Source organism: Pristiophorus japonicus, chromosome 22 (assembly GCF_044704955.1).
Source record: "Pristiophorus japonicus isolate sPriJap1 chromosome 22, sPriJap1.hap1, whole genome shotgun sequence".
Classification (NCBI taxonomy): domain Eukaryota; kingdom Metazoa; phylum Chordata; class Chondrichthyes; family Pristiophoridae; genus Pristiophorus; species Pristiophorus japonicus.
Genome location: NC_091998.1, coordinates 1,778,159 through 1,797,310, shown reverse-complemented (window position 1 = coordinate 1,797,310; position 19,152 = coordinate 1,778,159). Strand labels below are relative to the sequence as shown.

Genomic DNA, 19,152 nt, shown 5'->3' with positions numbered 1-19,152 from the left:
ATAACCCCCAGCATCTTTCCTCCATTACCAACCATCTGCCGAGACCCCTCTCCCCGGTCCCCTCTCCCGGCACCAGCCCCCTCCCCAGCCCCGAACCCCGAACCCCATTCCCCGGCCCCTCTCCCCTCCGGCCCCTCTCCCCCACCGGCCCCTCTCCCCCCGGGCCCTCTCCCCCGGCCCCTCTCCCCCTCCCCGGCCCCTCTCCCCCCGGGCCCTCTCCCCCCGGCCCCTCTCCCCCCGGCCCCTCTCCCCACGGGCCCTCTCCCCACGGGCCCCTCTCCCCCGGCCCCTCTCCCCCCGGGCCCGCCACCTTCACCTCCAACAACAGGTGCCGGGACCTTGTGCCTTTCTCCATCACTAAAGTTGAGACCACCCCTTCGACTGCCTCTGCTGCTTGTCTCTCCCCAACCCCTCCCACCGTTGCCCCAACCCCTCCCCGCCCCTCCCACCATTCCCCCAACCTCACCCCCCACCCCTCCCACCGTTTCCCCAACCCTCCCACCATTCCCCCAACCCCTCCCCGCCCCTCCCACCATTCCCCCAACCTCACCCCCACCCCTCCCACCGTTCCCCCAACCCTCCCACCATTCCCCTAACCCCTCCCCGCCCCTCCCACCTTCCCCCAACCCCTCCTACTGTTCCCCCAACCCTCCCACCGTTCCCCCCACCCCTCCCGCCATTTCCCCAACCACCTCCTGGACTAGCCCTGAACCCACACCTCTAATTTTTCTCCCATTTCTCCTCTTGCCGTCTCTGAGCCCATCCTGTCAATAAGACCCAGCACCTGCTCTCTTGACCCCATTTCCACTCAACTACTAACCAGACGGTTTGCAGCCTCAGTGTCCTATCTGACCCCACAATCTCTCCATCACAAACACTTTCTACTTCCACCTCTGTAACATCACCCACATCCTCCCCTCAGACAATTTGTTATCCACAGACTCGACTATTCCAATACTCTTGCACCGGCCTGTCTTCTGTGGCGTTCAGTTCCTATAAACCGCTGCTGCCTATATCTATTCTGCACCGTTTCACTCATGTACATTGGCTCTCCGTCTCCCATTACCTCAAATTTAAAATGTTGATCTTTGTGTTTAAATCCTTTCCAGGCCTGACATCTCCTTATCTCTGTAACACCAATGTTCGCGCTCAGCTGCAGACTCTCTGTCGGTTCTGTGCAGCCTGGGAGCCCAGGCCTGGCTTTACAAATGTGACATTTTGTTGATACACGAAACTTGCCCAGGGGACTAGAAGGCCCAGGGGACTAGAAGGCCCAGGGGACTAGAAGCCCAGGGACTAGAAGCCCAGGGACTAGAAGCCCAGGGACTAGAAGCCCAGGGGCCCGGAAAGCCCAGGGGCCCAGAAGGCCCAGGAGACTAGAACATCTGCAGAATTTGCCATCCGAGCAGTTACACTGGAATTGTGCCCACAGGGATCAGCACTCGTGACCATGTCAGGGGATCAAGGGGAGGGGCTTTGGCACATCATCTGTGGCACCCGCCACCATGGACCTTGGGAACAGTGCTGTACACTGGGAGGACGGGGGAGTTGCTGGGTCCCCTGCCCAGCAGAGGAAACTGGCTGCCTCTTCGGTCTCCTTCCTTCTGATCTGTTGGGTGCAGGCCAGAACCTTGACCTGGGCTCCAAGGTAGGCCCCAGTTCTGCTCCGTCTGGCCAGTAACACCTGGGGAGACCAGGATTACCTGTGTCAATTGTACATCCAGATTCTGACTGGGGGCTGAGGAACAAGAACTCCCAATCTAGGGAGGCCCAGCCCTGTTCCCCACCCCCTTGCATGAAGGGTCGTGTAGGGGCTCTCGCCCACAAGGCCGGACAGGAAACTTTGCTTTTGGGCCATGACTCAGCGTAGCGAGACCTCACCTGGGTCCATGGCCTGTCTGCCGAACTCCCGGTGACCACTCGAGCGACCTAGCCATCGTCAGGGCCAGGACATCTGGGAGACATGCCGACAATATGATCCATTGGCATCTCCCAATATTCTGCAGATTCACAACATCTGACCATGACTTTTGTCGCATTAAGCCTCTTAATCTAAAGAACAGCAATCTGACTTATCCTGATAGATTCATGGCTCCACAGGTTTCGAACTCATTATCTGTAAACACATATATGAATTTGTTAAAAAGGAAAGAGAGATCTTTTATTTTTTTTTAAAAAGCAGCTCGTCCCAAAGAGGCCCCAGAGATTAAGCGTTCATAATCTGTTATTGGAGGCTAGTTCAAGTGGTTGGAAGAATCAATACGCTTTTTCTGGGACAAGACATTTTCTTAATACAAAGAGTAATTATTACATGAAATACATTGGTGTCAGCAAATGCAAGATTCAGAGTTGGTTATATTAAGGATGCAAGCAGCTCCCAGAACTGGAAGGTCACAATATCCTTCTTTCATTTGGGGCAGCCTGTTGCAGAGGATCGGGCTCTGGACATTGGCAGGTGGGTGTGCAAAGATAACTCCAGGTGAAACAGTGAATATTAACTCTCCTGACCCAAGTACATCTGACAGCATCCAGAAAATACATCGTGGTGGTGAGCACGGTTAATGACGGGAGAGGGGACATGTAGATACGAGCTGTAACACTAGGTACCAGGACTGGTGTGGAATGGACAAGAGGCTGCTTACTGGCAGCCTAGAAAACTAGTGACACTGGACCAGACGGCTCAAAAATAACCCTGAATTTAGGCCGCTGACATGTGAGAAAGAAAGACAGACTTACATGTCTTACATAGCGCCTTTCACGACCACCGGATGTCCCAAAGCACTTTACAGACAATGAAGTACTTTTGGAGTGTAGTCACTGTTGTAATGTGGGAAACGCAGCAGCCAATTTGCGCTCAGCAAGCTCCCACAAACAGCAATGTGATAATGACCAGATAATCTGTTTTTGTTATGTTGATTGATGGATAAATATCGCTACGACACCGGGGATAACTCCCCTGCTCTTCTTCGAAATAATGCCGTGGGATCTTTTAAGAGAGCAGACGGGGCCTCGGTTTAATATCTCATCCGAAAGACGACACCTCGGACAGTGCTGCGCTCCCTCAGCACTGCACTGGAGTGTCAGCCTAGATTTTTGTGCTCAAGCCTCTGAATCAGAGGCGAGAGTGCTGCCCACTGAGCCACGGCTGACACTCGAGTAATTACACTGAAAGTGCAAGGGATACGGCTCTGATAACTAGAAGAATGAAAGTTGAAGTGTTGAGTTGTTGCAGTGTCGCTTGGTCAGTCTGAGCTCCAGGAGCATTATATCAATATTGGGGAAAATTTGTACTAAAATACAGATTCCCTGAATATTCCCTCTGAGCTAGATATCTTTGTATGATTGACAGGTGCTGGCCGTGTACTTGAACAGCTGATGAATATAAACCATGGGGCCCATTTCTGCAGGAGTTCTCCAGCCCATCCACAATAACCTCCAGCAGAAAGCCGCAGAAACCTCAGAGCAGCAGAAATTCACCCCACAAGCTCCAGTCTTTTCTAGTTTGTTGCTGACTGAATTTTTATAACAGACCCCACATGGTGTCAGATGCAAATAACTGGCCCTGAATCTCAAGAAAGGTCCATGAATAGTCACCAGCAGCTCAGTGGCCCAGCACTGCAACTCCAACCTCGCCTGGAAACGGCCCCACCAACAGGAGCAGAGGTCGGCAAACTCCAGCTCACAACCTTCTCTGTCCGGTATTTGGGGCAAACGGTTAATGTAGCAAGTGCTGCACTCTACTGTGTAGCTGTTGTTGATGAAATGTTCTTATTTAAAACTCCTTTTTGAGGAGGACAATGTGTCGGAAGTTCCCTCTGACTGAGAAATGTTTGCGTGATAGACAGCGGCAGTTTGTGTTCTCGGAAGGCAGATGAAGCTTGGCATTTGTTACTCAGTCAACCTCACCACAAATGTCACAGGAGTGACGCCAAACCCACACCTGACCCACACCAAACCCACACCTGGCCCACACCAAGCCCACACCAAGCCCACACCTGGCCCACCCCAAACCCACACCTGGCCCACACCTGGCCCACACCAAACCCACACCTGGCCCACACCAAACCCACACCTGGCCCACACCAAACCCACACCTGGCCCACACCTGGCCCACACCAAGCCCACACCTGGCCCACACCTGGCCCACACCAAGCCCACACCAAGCCCACACCTGGCCCACACCTGGCCCACACCAAGCCTACACCTGGCCCACACCAAGCCCACACCAGGCCCACACCTGGCCCACACCAAGCCCACACCTGGCCTACACCAAACCCTGTCATCTCCCTCTCTCACATTGGAACTCTGCTGCCAGGTGGATCAATGGAAGAACCAGTTCCAATGGGGATCTAGAAACCCACGGAAAAAGGGCTGCCGAGATAAAGTGGGTCAAACGATTAATACAGGAGAGTGGTCAACTGTGTGTGACCCAGACATCAGGAACCGGCAACAGGGCAGTAATATAAGAGCTGTCCATCGCTCAGAGTCAGTGGGTCTTCCATAGGGGCAGGGCAATGAGCTCAGTGTGCATGTGTGGGGAGAGAGAGAGGGCCGGGGAGTGTGTCGGTGTGGGGAGAGAGAGGGGGCCGAGGAGTGTGTCGATGTGGGGAGAGAGAGAGGGGGCCGGGGAGTGTGTCTGGTGTGGGGAGAGAGAGAGGGGGCCGAGGAGTGTGTCGGTGTGGGGAGAGAGAGAGGGGGCCGGGGAGTGTGTCGGTGTGGGGAGAGAGAGGGGGGGCTGAGGAGTGTGTCGGTGTGGGGAGAGAGAGAGGGGGCCGAGGAGTGTGTCGGTGTGGGGAGAGAGAGAGGGGGCCGGGGAGTGTGTCGGTGTGGGGAGAGAGAGGGGGCCGGGGAGTGTGTCGGTGTGGGGAGAGAGAGAGGGGGCCGGGGAGTGTGTCTGGTTTGGGGAGAGAGAGAGGGGGCCGGGGAGTGTGTCTGATGTGGGGAGAGACAGAGGGCCGGGAGCCTGCCCTGTCTCTCAGAATAGCGTCTCCTACAGTTTGAGAGTCTCATCCTGCAGGAAGATGCTGAGGAGAAGTAAGACTGAAGAGAATGGGAGGAGTAATCCGGAGAACCAGAGGCGGAGAGACACCGAGTCTTTAGGAACTGAATGAGCTGATGCGTGCTCGCCAAACTTTCAATCGATGAACATGTCTGACACATCCTGACCAAAGGCCGATTGAAGCTTGGAACTCCGTGTGTCCGGGGCAGCCTCTAATTACAAACGGCTGTCCAGAGCTGACAGTCCTTTCACAAATCCTTTGCACTTATTGTACAATCCCCGCTGAGACACCGAGTGCTTTGCATATTGGAGACAGACTCATGCACCAACACGTGGCTCTTCCCAGTCGGCACATTGGCAGCAATCCACGCCCACCAGCACCTCCCTCAGTATTCCGAGAGTTGCTGCTGTCAGGATGTTGTCTTCAGCCCAAGCACCATTGGGTGGCAGGCTTTACTTTGCAGTTTGTAGCTTAGCAACATGCACTTACTTTCATGGGTGTTTGAAAAATACCTAACTTCAGGATGAAGAGACAATGCCAGGGAAATCATGCTGCAAACAGAGGGTGGACAACTGGTAGAATTCTGCAAGATAATCTTCCCCACTCTGCTACAATAATGACAACCTCAGCCAGAGATTCACTCCCCAATTGCACTGTTTGGTTTCCAACGAGCGTTTGCTCTCCCAGCCCGACTGCCTGCCTGATGCCAAACGATGGACAGTATTGTGGCAGCTTGACAGCACTGGGATATTAGAGCTGGCACTGCAACATCTTCCATCCACAATGGCTGGGTTCAAATCTGGATCCCAAAGGTGAAAGTGTCACCTGTGGCTCATTGGATAGCACACTGGTCTCTGAGTCAGATAGGTCGTGGGTTCAAGTCCCGCTCCAGGAAACTTGAGCACAAAAATCCAGGCTGGCACTCCAGTGCAGTGCTGAGGGAGTGCCGCACTGTCAGAGGAGCAGTACTGAGGGAGCGCCGCACTCTCGGAGGGGCAGTACTGAGGGAGCGCCGCACTCTCGGAGGGGCAGTACTGAGGGAGTGCCGCACTCTCGGAGGGGCAGTACTGAGAGAGCACCGCACTCTTGGAGGGGCAGTACCGAGGGAGTGCCGCACTCTCGGAGGGGCAGTACTGAGGGAGCGCCGCACTGTCGGAGGGGCAGTACTGAGGGAGCGCCACACTGTCGGAGGGCCGCACTGTCAGAGAGGCAGTACTGAGGGAGCACCGCAATGTCGGAGGGGCAGTACTGAGGGAGTGCTGCACTGTCGGAAGGGCAGTACTGAGGGAGTGCTGCACTGTCAGTGAGGGAGTGCTGCACTGTCAGAGGTGCATCTTTTGAATGAGACGTTAAACCGAAGCCCTATCTGCTCTCTCAGGTGGTCATAAAAGATCCCATACACTATTTCGAAGAAAAGCAGGGGAGCTATCCCTCAATCAACATAATAAAAACAGATTATCTGGTCATTATCACATTTCTGTGTGTAGGAGCTTGCTGTGCGCAAATTGGCTGCCTCGTTTCCCGCATTACAACAATGACTGCACTCCAAAGTATCTTCATTGGCTGGAAAGCGCTTTGAGACGTTCGGTGGTCATGAAAGGCGCTATTTAAATGCAAGTCTTTCTTTCTTTCAAAGGACTCGACAGCTCTCCCCATTGTGCTGCCTCATCAATGTGTCCTGGCCCCGCCTCAGTAAGCCGTCTCCCATTCCACCGGCACAAGCTGAGCTGTGGATCGTGGTCAAGCACGCACAGCAAATGGGTGGAAAGTACTTTCCCCATGCGGCACTGACAGCTCGAGGGGTATTTCCATCCGTGTTCCTCTGCCCTCACTGCATCCACAAGGGGATGGGCGAGTGATATTCCGGGCCCAGCAGCTCGGGCAGCTGAATGTTTTAGAAAGAATTTGTCCCAATGATAAGCTGCAAGTATTTAATATTGGCTCCATTTTGGTACATTTTCAGTGTGACATCACCACATCATTCATGCACCCGCCCAGGAACAGGCGAATCCACATGGGAATTGTGTGGGATCTGGTGTAATGCTACCCTGTCCCAGTGCCTTGCCCCTCCCGGCCTGATTAATGCCCCAAAATCAGGCAAAACATGGTAAAGCATCTAGTCTAGCAGGCTGACCTGTGAACTGTAATCTTTTCCAACACTGAAATCATCCCAAACAGCACTGTGTTCCACATTCACAAGTCCAAACCAGCTTCCCACCCTGCCTGTGCTGGGGAACAGTGCAGCCTTGAAACAATCACTGATTGCCCAATTGAACTGTTTAAAATAAAAAAATAATTATGTGCATGAAGCTTCATGAGGGATGAGCAGCAAATTCACCTCGACTCACAAACTTCAGTTCTTTCCCAAATCAGTCTCTTCTGTTTTTATGATTTATATACAGCACACATCACTGGCTCTCATTTTTAGTCCTTACCCTGATAAACAACCCAACTGCATAATCCGAGTACAGCAAAGACTGTGCCTGCCACCTGCCACCCTGCTGATCAAACGATCCATCAGGCAGTCTGTGCAGTCCTTCAACCTTCTCCTGAAGAATAAGTGCAGGATAATCCATGGGGCTCGTGGGGTTATCCTGCTGCACATTGAAAGGAATGCTGAGATTATCCTGGTAAATATGTAAAGCATATGTTTTGGGGAATTGTAAAGCACGAGCATATCTCATAAGTGAGGATCTTACAGAAGGTTAAAAAGAGGGATTAATATTATGATTCATCACCAACAACTGAGAATGCGAGGAGATTTCCTTTGGTTGCTGTGAGCGTGATCTCAGTAACCCATGGTGACCACAGAAACCGATTTCTTTGATTGTGTCTTCGGTTCTCCGAACCTCTGCTGTCTCCCACCTGGTGTCTCCTGCTGGGCGCCCCCCGCCCCAGCCCCATCCCCACACACACCCAAACCCTCCCCGCTCCCACACCCACCCCCATCCCCACACACCCAACCCCTCCCCGCTCCCACCCCAGCCCCATCCCACTAACACACACCCAAACCCTCCCCGCTCCCACACCCACACCCCCACACACCCAACCCCTCCCCGCTCCCACCCCAGCCCCATCCCACTAACACACACCCAAACCCTCCCCGCTCCCACACCCACACCCCCACCCCCACACACCCAACCCCTCCCCGCTCCCACCCCACCCCCATCCCACTAACACACACCCAAACCCTCCCCGCTCCCACACCCACACCCCCGCCCCCCCCCCACCCCCCACCTCCACACACTCAACCCCCCACCAACAGACACACCCACACCCCTCCGCCCTCACCTCCACACACCCAACCCCTCCACACCCCCACACCCACACCCCCACCCCCACACACCCGCCCACCCCCCCCAACACACACCCAACCCCTCCCCGCTCCCATAACCCACCCCCCCACCCCCACACTAAACCCCCCACACCCACCCCCATCCCACCAACACACACCCAACCCCTCCCCGCTCCCACATCCACACTCCCATCGCCACACACCCGCCCCCACACACTCAACCCCCCACACCCACCCACCCACCCCTACCCCACCCCCCACCCCCACCAACACACACACCCACGCCCCCGCCCCCACCCCCACCAACACACACTCAACCCCTCCCCGCTCCCACAGCCCCCACACTCAACCCCCCCCAAGTCCCACCCCCCCACCAACACACACCCCCACCCCCCACACACTCCCTGATGTGCTCCGAGATCACAGTGACAGACCCACGTACAGCACCAGCAGTGAGTGACCCCGATCACAGTGACAGACTCACGTACAGCACTAGCAGTGGGTGACCCCGATCACAGTGACAGACTCACGTACAGCACTAGCAGTGGGTGACCCCGATCACAGTGACAGACTCACGTACAGCACTAGCAGTGGGTGACCCCGATCACAGTGACAGACCCACGTACAGCACCAGCAGTGAGTGACCCCGATCACAGTGACAGACCCACGTACAGCACCAGCAGTGGGTGACCCCAATCACAGCGACAGACCCACGTACAGCACTAGCTGCTGCTATAGTTGGCTACACGTAGATGACTACACGCCCAGCCCAGCCCAGGTGTCAATGACCTAGTCATAGCGCTGACGGAATCTCAATGAACTAGTTAGCGTATTAATGGAGACTATTTTATTGCCTCCGTATCTCCTTTGCAACAATTCCTCAGCTCTGCGATTTACGTCAATACAATCTAATTTCCTTCATATTCCTATCTATTACACCACACCTCATAACTGGTAGCACAATACAACCAATCTATGCAACCAATCAAGTTTAAGGGTGTGCGACACTCGCCTCTGAGTCACAAGGTGTTGGGTTCAAGTTCCACTCCAGGGACTTGAGGTTGACACCCCTAGTGCAATACTGAGGCCCAGTCTGCTCTCTCAGGTGGACGTAAAAGATCCCACGGCACTATTTCGAAGAAGATATCCCCGGTGTCCTGGCCAATGTTTATTCCTCAGTCAACATCATTAAAAAATAGATGATCAGGTCATTATCACATTGCTGTTTGTGGGAGCTTGCTGTGCGCCAGTTGGCTGCCGCGTTTCCCACATTACAACAATGACCACATGTCACAAAAAATACTTCATTGGCTGTAAAGTGCTTTGGGACGTCCGGTGGTTGTGAAAGGTGCTATCGAAATGCAATTACTCATAATGAACTGAAGATATTTTCAAACAATTGTGCAGCATCTGTTGTGCAATAGCAGTTAATGTACTTTTGGTTGAGGCCGGGAGAATCCCTGCTCTTCTTCCTAACGGACTTTATGATACTTATGGTTCACATGATCTGATGCGAAGCACAAGCATCTCTGACGCTGCAGCACTCCGTCAGTACTGCTGTCACCCGCACCAAGCTCTCAGAGTTGGCTCACAACTTTGGATGGATGGGTAGTTGTTGTAAAAGCGATGTCAGATTTCATTGCAACTTGGCTTTTCATGGTGCAGTGTTTCCACATGATTCACAGTTTGGGGGAAATGTACAACCTGTCATCATGATTTATCAGCACTGTCTGAAAAGCATTGTCAAGCTCTCATACTTAAATTTCATTTGACAAGGGACGACATGTCTGCTTAACAAAAGAAGCTGCCTATTGGCTGAGAGGGCTAATTCATATTAATGATTGATCTTAATTAGAACGTGCCATTTTGCTCAATAGCAGGGACATCAAAGGCCTATTAGCAAAAGCGAACTTTGGTCTGTGTGTACTCGGAGCAGGGACAGGATCCCGCTGCATTGTGTGCACCTTGTTAGAATGAGGCTGTTCACAGCCTGCCCACCACAGGCCAAGAGGTGACGGACGGAACTGCTCGCAGAGAGTTGGCTGAATTAAAAAAAGATTAATTACTCCGTCTCTCCACAACACCAAAGAAAATAATGAGACAAGAATTCTCCACTTCAAACTGGAAGCTAATTAACCTCTTGTGCCCCAATGTCTTTGATGTGTTACATAAGCAGAGAGGAAGTACTGTTCTCTTATGCACACATCAAATACCTGCTTCAATACGGAGTTAATACACGGATCTGATATTTCAATCTCGGCACAGTGCAGACTTCTTGTATAATGGACCTGAATTCACGCTCCCCGCTCCCAGGGGGGTCCCCGCAAGTTCCGGGTTTAGGTACGCGAAGCACATGCGCCTAAACCCAGAACTTGCGGTGTGTCAAGAATTCTCTGGACAGATCGCACGCCTCTGAAACTAAAGGGCCTCCGCGGGCGGAGAGTTGGGCTATTTGCCCCACTCCTGCTCAGCGATTGTCCTTCAAATTCTTACACCTGGTAAAAGCAGGCATACGGCATACGACCAGCTTTTGCCAGCGCAGGACTTTTAAAGCACAGAATAATATATGTTTTTCAATAATGTAAACATTTTAAATCCTATTAAATAAGATAAGTTTATCTTTAGACCCTTTAAAATATGTACATTTATTTTTCAAAAAGTTTAATTTGTTTTAAATAATTAATTCAATTCCATTTTGATTAATTTGAAATATGTGATGTTATTTTTTTTAATGTATTTTCAGTATTTGTGTGTTTTGGAGGTATTCCTCTTCATACTTATGGAGATTCCATATATAGGAACGTATAAGTATGAATGAGGATCCTCATCTCTGATAGGTTGGGCCAACCCATGTGATCCCAGGGATGTGTGTGAAGCGCCTAACGTCCCGGAGATACGTGGGCCTCTATACAGGCCTTCCGGAGAGCCCAGGACCTCCGGGAACAACAGGCACTTTCATAGAGATTGTTGCAGCCGGGGGCATGGCCCACGGGAAGCCTCCGATTGCAAATCCTGGACCAATATAATAAACACAGCTGGGAGCCAGAGGTTTGCTTCTGATTACTTCTTATGGTTTCTCTAGAAACAGTGACCGTGTTAAACTAATGAACTCCTTAAAGAGGGAGTTGGTTAATTATCTCAAAATGGAGTGAAAGGTTCTAAATGATTAATAATAATTTACCAGTGGGGTTCCCATAGCTCAGCACAGGAGAAGTCGGGTCAAAGCGAACTTGACTTGCAGTGCGGTGGTGATGCTGCGAGTTTGGGAATGGGATCTGCGGTTCCTGGAGTTTAGGAAGCTCTGCACAGCAGCAGGAGAGAAGCTTCACAGATTCTCCTTGGAGATTTTACCCACCTTCAATCTTGGATGATTTGATCTTCTATAAGGACAGGCATGTTTTACCATGCCATGTATGCAACGGTGGATCCATGTCCTTCCATAGCTACAATGTCTGTTGTTAAACAAACATGGACTCAGGTCAGACTTTCATACCGACTTGGGCAGGGAGCAGTGCAGTTTGCAAAATGCTTGTAAATTTCAGGTTACAGCTCAGATGTTTTTGAGATTGTTTTGAACCTGAAACAGCAGGATGTCTGGGACAGGATGTGTAGGGCGGGAGGGAGGTGTGGGACGGGAGGGAAGTCTGGGGTGAGACCTCTGGGCTGGACGTCTGGGCTGGGACGTCTGGGGTCGGGACCTCTGGGGGCGGGACCTCTGAGGCCGGGACGTCTGGGGTCGGGATGTCTGAGGTTGAGAGCTCTGATCTGGGACGTCTGGGGTGGGACATCTGGGGTCGGGATGTCTGGGGTGGGAGCTCTGGGTCAGGACGTCTGAGGTCGGGACGTCTGGGGTGGGACATCTGGGGTCGGGACGTCTGGGGTGGGACGTCTGAGGTCGGGACGTCTGGGGTGGGACATCTGGGGTCGGGACGTCTGGGGTGGGAGCTCTGGGCTGGACGTCTGGGCTGGGACGTCTGGGGTCGGGACGTCTGGGTCAGGACGTCTGGGGTCGGGACGTCTGGGGTGGGAGCTCTGGGTTGGGACGTCTGCTTGTGTCGGCACACTGTTGTTATATTGAGAGGCGACAGTACTCAAGAAACCTGACTGTTGCGACTCACATCACAGTATTCAATGTTTTCAGACCTCGATATCCAAGGACAGCTCTGCAGCTGCGATAATGCTGTTAAATATTTATGAATTTAATATAATAAAGCAGAAAAGTTATAAAAAACTAAAACAATCAGGATCCGATCATCTAAAATCTAATAATGGAAATGTTTTGTCTGTAAAATTGGGATTCATCAGTTCCTGACAAGCTTGTTCCCACCTGTGACGATGTACCTGAACATGCTCACCTGCTGGGGTGTGGCTGGAGTAGATTCCACATGAAGCATTCTGGGGTTTCTTATCCTGCTCCACTTTCCACACAGGAATGACAGCTCTGCTGTTGGTGATCCCATTGAATCACTCGCCATTACTGCCCATCATCTTTAGGTATGTTGTTCTTTGGACTCACACTGGATTATATTTCCAAATAATAAAACTAATGCTACTCATTTATTTGTTTGCTAATGTGTGTAAGATAGCTTCAAGATATCCTGCTGAACATCCCATCATCCCACAAAAGCTCAGTGTTATCCACGAACTTCCATATTGTGCTCACAGTCAGTGAGGGACAGGGATACGAGATCTCATGAACTACAGCAACGACGGTAAAGTATTTGCTTCATGGGTGCTTTGCTTAAGAATTCATAGCACCGCGCTGCTATTTAGAACTAGTTGCTTTCTAACAAAAGGTTTAACAATCACACTGCGCATTACCAGTTCATCCACCGGGCTCACAACTGCATACCTCATCGTGGATGACCTGGACTCAACTGACTGGGGTTTTATTGAGTCTTGTGAACATCATGCGACTGGCTAAGCCACTCACAATGCAACAGCTCTACTACTATTTTGGTAGAACGTAAAATCAAATGCCCCCTTTTAGCTGGGGCACTAGAACCCACAAATTAACAATTTAAACTTTAACAAAACTTAAATCAAATTAAAATTTGGTTGCCGGGGGTGATGATGCACTCCAGTCCCTCCGGTGCCCATCTCTCGCGGAAGGCCGCGAGCGTACCGATGGACACCGTGTGCTCCATCTCCAGGGACACCCAGGCTCGAACGTAGCCACGGAAGAGAGGCAGGTAGTCGGGCTGAACAACCCCCTCAACCGCCGGCTGCCTGGACCGGTTAATGGCCACCTTGGCCAGATCCAGGAGCTACCCTACGAGGAGGCCTACCGACCTGCCCGCTCCCCTCTGCACAGGGCAACAGCTCTACAAACCTGTGAGCATACTCACACGTGCATACATTACAACTACCAATGGCTGTTGTTAACTGTTTATATTGTTAATTAATAATACAATTAACCACTTCAACTTGTATTCAATATACCTTTACAGTAGCTCAAATCTCACATGCGGACCTTATCAAGGAGGAGGGGAGCAAAGCTGGAATTGGAAAGCAAAAATGTAGAAAGTGAATTTGAAGGACAGAGGAAACAAGGGCTAGAAAGTAGTCAACCGGGAGCTCTGGCTGTACTAAATGGTATATACTTCAATGCAAGGAATATAGCGAATAAGGTAGATGAGCTGAGAGCACAGGTAGACACGGGAGTATGATATTATAGCTATTGCAGAGACATGGCTAAAAGAGGGGCAGGTATGGCAGCTCAACATTCCTGATTACAGGATTTTCAGGCGGGATAGAGAAGGGGGTAAAAAGGGAGGGGGTGTCATGGTATTGATTAAAGAAGCTATCACAGCTGTGAGGAGGGATGATATGTTAGAGGGATCATCAAACAAGGCCATATGGGTCAAACTGAAGAACAGAAAAGGGGCAATCACACTGCTGGGAGTGTATTATAGACCCCCAAACAGACAGGGGGAGATAGAAGAGCAAATATGTAGGCACATTTCTGAGAAGTGCAAAAACTATAGGGCAATAAAAGTATGGGATTTCAACTAATATTAACTGGGACAACATTAGTGTGAAGGGTATAGAGGGTGTGGAATTCCTAAAATGCATTCAAAAGCACTTTTTTAGCCAGCATGTAGCAAGCCCAGCATGGGAGGGGGCGGTTCTGGGTTTAGTTTTAGGGAATGAAGCTGGGCAGGTGGAAAGGGGATCAGTGGGAGAGCATTTAGGTGCTAGTGATCATAATTCAGTTAGATTTAAGGTAGTTATATAGAAAAGGACAAGGATAGACCAGGAATAAAAGTTCTAAATTGGGGAAAAGGCAACTTTGCTAAGCTGAGAGGTGATTTAGCCAGTGGACTGGAAACAGCTACTAGAAGGTAAATCAGTGTCAGAGCAGTGGGAGGCATTCAAGGAGGAGATCCGGAGGGTTCAGGCCAAATATGTGCCCTTAAAGAAAAAAGGTGGGACTAACAAATCTACAGCCCCCTGGATGTCGCGGGACTTACAGGATAGGATAAAGAAAAAAAGGAAGGTGTATGGCAGATACCGAGGACTAAATACTGCAGAATCTCTAGAGTATAGAGAGTGAGGGGCGGCAATTAAAATGGATATTAGGAAAGCAAAGAGAGAGCATGAAAAATTCTTGGCAAGTAAAATCAAGAAAAACCCAGTTGTTTTATAAATATATTAAGAGCAAGAGGATAACTAAAGAAAGGGTAGAGCCTATTAGAGACCATGAGGTCTGTGTGAGGAGGCAGAAGATGTGAGTATGGTTCTTAATGAATACTTTGTGTCTGTTTTCACAAAAGAGAGGGGTGATGCAGACACTGCTATCGGGGAGGAGGAGTGTGAAATATTAGATGAAATAAAGAGAGAGAGGAGGTGTTTAGGGGCTTAACAGCTTTGAAAGTGGATAAGTCCCCAGGCCCGGATGAAATGTATCCCAGGCTGTTAAGTGAAACAAAAGAGGAAATAGCAGAGGCTCTGACCATCATTTTCCAATCCTCTCTGGCTACAGGTGTGGTGCCAGAGGACTGGAGGACTGCTAATGTGGTACCTTTGTTTAAGAAGGGAGAAAGGAATAGACCGAGTAATTACAGGCCAGTCAGCCTAACCTCAGTAGTGGGAAAATTATTGGAAAAAATCCTGAAGGACAGGATAAATCTTCATTTGGAAAGACATGGATTAATCAAGGACAGTCAGCACGGATTTGTTAAGGGAAGGTCGTGTCTGACTAACTTGATTGAATTTGTCAAGGAGGTAACCAGGAGGGTCGGTGAGGGCAGTGTGTATGATGTAGTGTATATGGATTTTAACAAGGCTTTTGATAAGGTCCCACATGGCAGACTGGTCACGAAAGTAAAAGCCCATGGGATCCAGGGCAAAGTGGCAAGTTAGATCCAAAATTGGCTCAGAGGCAGGAAGCAAAGGATAATGGTTGATGGGTGTTTTTGTGACTGGAAGGATGTTTCCAGTGTGGTTCCACAGGCTCAGTCCTAGGCTTGAATATACAGGGTATGATTAAGAAGTTTGCAGATGACACTAAAATCGGCTGTGTGGTTGATAATGAAGAAGAAAGCTGCAGACTGCAGGAAAATATCAATGAACTGGTCAGGTGGGCAGAACAGTGGCAAATGGAATTTAATCCGGGGAAGTGTGAGGTAATGCATTTGGAGAGGGCCAACAAGGAAAGGGAATACACATTAAATGGTAGGCCACTTAGAAGTGTAGATGAACAAAGGGCCTTGGAGTGCATGTCCACAGATCCCTGAAAGTAGCAGGGCAGGTGGATAAGGTGGTTAAGAAGGCATACGGAATGCTTGCCTTTATTGGCCGAGACATAGAATGCAAGAGCAGGGAGGTTATGCTTGAACTGTATAAAACACTGGTTAGGCCGCAGCAGGAAAACTGCGCGCAGTTCTGGTCGCCGTATTATAGGAAGGACGTGATTGCACTGGAGAGGGTGCAGAGGAGATTTACGAGGATGCTGCCTGGAATGGAGAATCTTAGCTATAAGGACAGATTGGATAGGCTGGGTTTGTTCTCCTTGGAACAGAGGAGGCTGAGAGGAGACCTCATTGAGGTGTATAAAAATTTGAGTGGGGTGGATATTGTGGATAGCAAGGGCTTATTTCCCTTGGTGGAGGGGTCAATTATGAGGGGGCATAGGTTTAAGGTGGTTGGTGGAAGGTTCAGAGGGGATTTGAGGGGGGGGGGCTTCTTCATGCAGAAGGTTGTGGGGGTTTGGAACTCACTGCCTGGAAGGGTGGTGGATGCAGAAACCCTCACCACATTTAAAAGGTGCTTGGATGGGCATTTGAAGTGCTGTAACCTGCAGGGTTATGGACCTAGAGCTGGTGAGTGGGATTAGACTGGATAACCTCTTGTTGGCTGGCGGAGATATGATGGCAAGTACGTCAGGGAATCTAATATGACCAGGGTGGTCTCCTGGACTAGTTTCAATCACCTGGATCGGTCGGAGAGGAATTTTCCCAGATTTTTTTTCCCCCAATTGGCCTGAGTTTTTAATCTGTGTTTTTGCCTCTCTCAGGAGATTGCATGGCTCTTGTTGGGGTTTAGTGTAGAATGTTTCAATGTAAGGGGTGTCGTAGTTGTGTGAGGCGGACTGGTTGTGCTGGGTGCTCTTTACCTGTCCGCCATTGTTCATAGGTTTATATGTAACCTTCAGGGCTGCTGACCGAGGGCCATGTGGCTCTTTGTCGGCCGGCGCGGACATGATGGGCCGAGATGGCCTCCTTCTGCACTGTAAATTTCTATATTTCTATTTATTGAGTGAAAGGATGTTGTTTAAAAGTTTCAGTTTGTATAAAAGTGTGTGTGTTTGTGTGGAAGCTTTCCTGACTGGAATATTTGGGGTGGGAGTTAATGAATTTTTCATTTGTCTGAAAGCCTGTCTTTTAAAAGAGAAATGGTTGTCTGTACGTTTGTTTTAGCTGCCCCACTTTACGGACATGGAGCCAAAAGCTTTTTAAATCCTTTATAACGTTGCACTGAATCTGGGGAAGTATGAATAAATTGAGTGTTAAAATGTTCATTGTGTACCTAGAATTGAAAGAAATGCACAAAAGACAGGTTATTTAATAAAAGATAAAACTTCAGCTTTGAAGTTACAGTTGCTAAAAAAAATGAATTGAACGTTTTAATTGGATTACAAAAAAAAATTGCGATTGTCTTTTATAGTTTAAATTAAAAATTGTGTGATCTCGTTTTAAATCAATCTGAATCGTAACAAAGCACGGTCTTTTCAATTTGGTTATTGGAAGCAAGTCAATTTGAACGTTTAAAAAACACCATTTTCTTTAGTGTCCCTTTTTTAAAAAAAAGCCGGCATAAATTTCTCGGAGGTACAAGCTAAGGGAAGCTCCGCCCTCCTTTTCCTTTTGTGTAAAATGTGTGAAGTTTGTTAAATACAAAAACAAATGTTTCTCCAGTTATAGTCCATATTTATACAGTTAATTGGAAAGGCATCCGACGAAAGAATATAGAAAATGATGTAACTTTGTGTGTTATTTTGTGTTATTTTACCTGCTCTGTATTGTGTTTAGTTAATTACATATTGGCTATGAAAAAAAAATAATAAAGATACCCGATGTAGATAATGATTTTTGCTACGAAAAATAAAAGTTGCCGTTTGGTTGTTTGGAAAATGTTATTTTAAATTACGGGAAAGTTTCTACTTAAGTAAAAGAGATTTAAATGAGAAGATTGGCGGTGTTTGAATTGGACTTTTGAAATGTTTAAGATGATTTTGGTTGTACTGGAAAATCCTGGGTTTGGAAACCTTTTTAAAATGGATGACACGGGACAGTTTGGAAATAATGCTGGAAAGTTCAGAGGCAATGTAAAATGTCATATTCTCTGATGAGAAACAGACGTGCTCGAGATGGGGAGATCGAGATGAATTGCAAGCACTTGTCTCTCTTATCGGGAAAGGTTTAAAAAAAAATAATTACGCATAGTCACGTAATGACGTCAGGCAATAGTTGCTCTGCCTTCTAACAAACTTACAAAGAAGTTGACCCTTTCCACTGACAGCTGGGTTCACCAAACAACAAAATGACATTTTAAAGATATTGGACATTATTAATTTAAGTTTCTTAATTGGAAGTGAATGTTTTCCCACGTATCAGAAGGAAAATAAAATGTCACAGGTTATAAAGAATTTTTTTTTAAGTGTTAATGACTGGGACCAAGTTAGAACATTTGATCCATATTTTCTATCTTTAATATTTGATAATTTTGGACAGTAAAGCTCCTCCAGGTATCAGGAATGAGATATGAATGGTAATTAATGGGCTGCGTAAAATGGAGAGAGGGAGTGAATGAGGGTATGAGATAGAAACAGGAGAACTGAATTTTCCCAACATTCTAGTGAAAGTCAGCAAAGTGTAGTTAAGAATCATAAACCGATAGCTTTCTCTTGGACACATTTGTGTCCTTGTCTATGTACCTTTTAAGAAAACTGAATTTGATAGCCTGGCCACTACCCAAGACATTGGGACAAGCAAAGATCTGCAGACGACGACAATCCTTTGATAAGATCACTTGAAAGCCCGAAATGGTTTGTATCGGATGGCATTGAGATATCGGTGTAAGAGTGCAGGCGTGATTTGTAGTATATGAAGTAACTAACATGCGGAAATGCATGGTGAATTTGCACTGAAGAACGGGTTTCAGACATACTTGACAACAGCAAGACATGAAATGATTAATGTGGCTCAGTGAGACAAGTTTGTAAGCATTGACACATACTCCATTGAGGAACTATGTAATTAATGAAACAATCAGGATAGAGTTAAACACACTGCTACCTGTTAGAGGGATTGAAATTGAAGTTGAAGTGGAGAGTTACATGGATTTCGGATTGGG

The 19,152-nt window shown here is 48.9% G+C and overlaps 1 protein-coding gene across 1 annotated transcript in view; it reads right to left on the bottom strand.

Moving 5' to 3' along the window:
• LOC139235156 (glutamate receptor ionotropic, delta-1-like) overlaps positions 1-19,152 on the bottom strand; it is a 765,307-nt gene that overhangs the window by 556,646 nt on the left and 189,509 nt on the right. The gene's annotated exons all lie outside the window — the stretch shown is intronic.